Below are 5,000 nucleotides of genomic sequence, written 5' to 3'. Positions count from 1 at the left end.
GGGTTCTGACGTTGATTTGACCATTGGAATTTGGTTTCTCAACCAATATTCTACAACTCAAACATAACGTTGAAACAACATGCTTTTTAACGTTTAATCAATGTTGGGTTCCAACGTTTAGTGTCTCAAATCTAATGTTGGAACAACATTCTCTTTGATGACGTTTAATCAATGTCGGGTTCTGACGTTGAGCAACTCAAACCTAACGTTGAAACAACATGCTTTTTGACAACGTTTAATCAATGTTGGGTTCTGACATTGATTTGATCATTGAAATTTCGTCACTTCCCAAACAATATTCTACAACACAAATACAACGTTGAAACAACATGCTTTTGTACGACGTTTAATCAATGTTGGGTTCTGACATTGAGCAACTCAAACATAACGTTGAAACAACATGCTTTTTAACGTTTAATCAATGTTGGGTTCCGACGTTTAGTGTCTCAAACCTAATGTTGGAACAACATTCTCTTTGATGACGTTTAATCAATGTTGTGTTCTGACGTTGAGCAACTCAAACATAACGTTGAAACAACATGCTTTTTAACGTTTAATCAATGTTGGGTTCTGACGTTGATTTGACAATTGAAATTTGGTCATTTCTCCACCAATATTCTACAACACAAATACAACGTTGACGCAACATGCTTTTTGACGACGTTTAATCAATGTTGGGTTCTGACGTTGAGCAACTCAAACCTAACGTTGAAACAACATGCTTTTTAACGTTTAATTAATGTTGGGTTCTAACGTTGTGTATCAAACCTACTGTTGGAACAACATGCTTTTTGACGACGTTTAATCAATGTTGGATTCTGACGTTGTTTGACAATTTACATTTTGGCATTTCTCAAACAATTTTCTACAACACAAACACAACGTTGAAACAACATGCTTTTTGACTGCATTTAATCAATGTTGGGTTCTTACATTGATTAACTCAAACCTAACGTTGAAACAACATGCTTTTTGACGACGTTTAATCAATGTTGGGTTCTGACGTTGAGCAACTCAAACATAACGTTGAACCAACGTGCTTTTTGACAACGTTTAATCAATGTCAGGTTCTGACGTTGATTTGACCATTGAAAATTGGTCACTTCCCAAACAATATTCTACAACTCAAACATAATGTTAAACAACATGCTTTTTAACGTTTAATCAATGTTGGGTTCTAACGTTTAGTGTCTCAAACCTAACGTTGAAACAACATGCTTTTTGACGATGTTTAATCAATGTTGGTTTCTGACGTTGACCAGCTAAAACCTAACGTTGAAACAACATTCTTTTTGACGACGTTTTATCAATGTTGGGTTCTGGCGTTGATTTGACCATTGAATTTTGGTCATATCTCTACCAATATTCTACAACTCAAACCTAACGTTGAGACAACATGCTTTTGGACAACGTTTAATCAATGTTGGGTTCTAACATTGAGCAACTCAAACATAACGTTGGAACAACATGCTTTTTAACGTTTAATCAATGTTGGGTTCCGACGTTTAGTGTATCAAACCTAATGTTGGAACAACATTCTCTTTGATGACGTTTAATCAATGTTGGGTTCTGACGTTGAGCAACTCAAACATAACGTTGAAACAACATGCTTTTTAACGTTTAATCAATGTTGGGTTCCAACGTTTAGTGTCTCAAATCGAATGTTGGAACAACATTCTCTTTGATGACGTTTAATCAATGTTGGGTTCTGACGTTGAGCAACTCAAACATAACGTGGAAACAACATGCTTTTTAACGTTTAATCAATGTTGGGTTCCAACGTTTAGTGTCTCAAATCGAATGTTGGAACAACATTCTCTTTGATGACGTTTAATCAATGTTGGGTTCTGACGTTGAGCAACTCAAACATAACGTGGAAACAACATGCTTTTTGACGACGTTTAATCAATGTTGGGTTTTGACGTTGATTTGATCATTGAAATTTGGTCACTTCCCAAACACTATTCTACAACACAAATACAACGTTGAAACAACATGCTTTTGTACGACGTTTAATCAATGTTGGGTTCTGACATTGAGCAACTCAAACATAACGTTGGAACAACATGCTTTTTAACGTTTAATCAATGTTGGGTTCCGACGTTTAGTGTCTCAAACCTAATGTTGGAACAACATTCTCTTTGATGACGTTTAATCAATGTTGGGTTCTGACGTTGAGCAACTCAAACATAACGTTGAAACAACAGGCTTTTTAACGTTTAATCAATGTCAGGTTCTGACGTTGATTTGACAATTGAAATTTGGTCATTTCTCCACCAATATTCTACAACACAAATACAACGTTGAAGCAACATGCTTTTTGACGACGTTTAATCAATGTTGGGTTCTGACGTTGAGCAACTCAAACATAACGTTGAAACAACATGCTTTTTAACGTTTAATCAATGTTGGGTTCTAACGTTGAGTGTCTCAAACCTAATGTTGGAACAACATGCTGTTTGACGACGTTTAATCAATGTTGGATTCTGACGTTGAGCAACTCAAACCTAACGTTGAAACAACATGCTTTTTCAAGACGTTTAATCAATGTTGGGTTCTGACGTTGATTTGACCATTGAATTTTGGTCATATCTCAACCAATATTCTACAACTCGAACCTAACGTTGAGACAACATGCTTTTCAACAACGTTTAATCAATGTTGGGTTCTGACGTTGACCAGCTAAAACCTAACATTGAAACAACATTCTTTTTGACGACGTTTAATCAATGTTGGGTTCTGACGTTGATTTGACCATTGAAATTTGGTCATTTCTCAACCAATATTCTACAACACAAATACAACGTTGAAACAACATGCTTTTTGACGAGGGTTAATTAATGTTGGGTTCTGACGTTGATTTGACCATTGAAATTTGGTCACTTCTCAACCAATATTCTACAACACAAACCTAACGTTGAAACAACATCCTTTTTGATGACGTTTAATCAATGTTCGGTTCGGACGTTGAGCAACTCAAATCTAACGTTGAAACAACACGCTTTTTGACGACGTTAAATCAATGTTGGGTCTGACGTTGCTTTGACCATTGATTTTGGGTCATTTTTCTAACCAATATTCTACAACACAAATACAGCATTGAAACAACATGCTTTTTGACGACGTTTAATCAATGTTGGGTTCTGACGTTGAGCAACTCAGACCTAACGTTGAAACAACATGCTTTTTCAAGACGTTTAATCAATGTTGGGTTCTGACGTTGATTTGACCATTGAATTTTGGTCGTATCTCAACCAATATTCTACAACTCAAACCTAATGTTGAAACAACATGCTTTTCAACAACGTCTAATCAATGTCGGGTTCTGACGTTGATTTGACAATTGAAATTTGGTCATTTCTCAACCAATATTCTACAAATACAACGTTGAAACAACAGGATTTTTGACGACGTTTAATCAATGTTGGATTCTGACGTTGAGCAACTCAGACCTAACGTTGAAACAACATGCTTTTTCAAGACGTTTAATCAATGTTGGGTTCTGACGTTGATTTGACCATTGAATTTTGGTCATATCTCAACCAATATTCTACAACTCGAACCTAACGTTGAGACAACATGCTTTTCAACAACGTTTAATCAATGTTGGGTTCTGACGTTGACCAGCTAAAACCTAACGTTGAAACAACATTCTTTTTGACGACGTTTAATCAATGTTGGGTTCTGGCGTTGATTTGACCATTGAATTTTGGTCGTATCTCAACCAATATTCTACAACTCAAACCTAACGTTGAGACAACATGCTTTTCAACAACGTTTAATCAATATTGGGTTCTGACGTTGAGCAACTCAATGATAACGTTGAAACAACATGCTTTTTGACAACGTCTAATCAATGTCGAGTTGATTGACCAACTGAAATTTGGTCATTTCTCAACCAATATTTTACAACACAAATACAACGTTGAAACAACATGCTTTTTGACGACGTTTAATCAATGTTGGGTCTGACGTTGATTTAACCATTGAATTTTGGTCATATCTCAACCAATATTCTACAACACAAATAAAACGTTGAAACAACATGCTTTTTGATGACGTTTAATCAATGTTCGGTTCGGACGTTGAGCAACTCAAATCTAACGTTGAAACAACACGCTTTTTGACGACGTTAAATCAATGTTGGGTCTGACGTTGCTTTGACCATTGATTTTGGGTCATTTTTCTAACCAATATTCTACAACACATATACAGCGTTGAAACAACATGCTTTTTGACGTCATTTATCCGATGTCAGGTTGTGACGTTGGTTGGGAAATGACCAAATGTCAATGGTCAAACCAACAACGTGGATCCGACGTTCCACATCAACGTTGTCTCCATTTACAAATACAACTAATTTGCAACGTTTGTTTCAAAGTCAGTTTTAAAGGACATGTATGTTGAACCGATGTCTGGTGCCTGCTGGGATATCATAAGAAAGTGGAGGCAAAAAGAGATCTGATCACAGACCTTAGTACAGGTTTTCTTACAGGCTGTGCCCCTGTCTTTAAAATTGCTACTTCCGCTTTCAGAATATGACGACACATCCGTTTTTATCGGTGTTTCACTTCCTGTTAATATGTGTAGACATTTTTGTCAGAATAATTGTATCTAAGTTATCACAAAACTTTGTGTTTCAATGAGTTCCCGGCGAGCAGACAAAAGCTGTCTTTGATCTTACCAATCAAAAGGCTTGTAAAACTCCACTGTGTAGGATGGGAAGCGACATGAAGGTGTCGGTTTCTTTGATGTATTGTGATCCACAGGACGATTTTGTCTTGACCCGAGATCTACATAGCGGAGAGGAAGCAGGACCTCACGCAAGCTCCAGGCACCTTTTCTTTGAACTGTTTTGTCACCAAAGGCGACGGCTGTTTACGACCCACGTTCCTTTAAAGAAACAGCTGTTGCCATGTAATCAGGGAAAGTCCAAACAAAAGAGGAGGCGTATAATCTTTCGTCAAGAGCGTGGTGGAAGACTCTACAAGGAGTACAGC

General features: G+C 36.9%; 1 protein-coding gene across 8 annotated transcripts in view; it reads right to left on the bottom strand.

Annotated features, from left to right (window-relative positions):
- Positions 1–271: 271 nt before the first annotated feature.
- Positions 272–5,000, bottom strand: part of camk2d2 (calcium/calmodulin-dependent protein kinase (CaM kinase) II delta 2) — a 148,844-nt gene continuing 144,115 nt past the window's right edge. For all 8 annotated transcript variants that reach the window (XM_062027256.1, XM_062027258.1, XM_062027261.1 and 5 more), the window contains one exon: positions 272–5,000. This exon is cut by the window's right edge and continues 985 nt beyond it. The gene's annotated coding sequence lies outside the window, so the exon portion shown is untranslated.

The sequence above is a fragment of the Entelurus aequoreus genome, linkage group LG18 (assembly GCF_033978785.1).
Source record: "Entelurus aequoreus isolate RoL-2023_Sb linkage group LG18, RoL_Eaeq_v1.1, whole genome shotgun sequence".
In the NCBI taxonomy this organism is placed as follows: Eukaryota; Metazoa; Chordata; class Actinopteri; order Syngnathiformes; family Syngnathidae; genus Entelurus; species Entelurus aequoreus.
The sequence above is the reverse complement of the archived record's forward strand: the minus strand, read 5'-3'. Positions and strand labels throughout refer to the sequence as shown.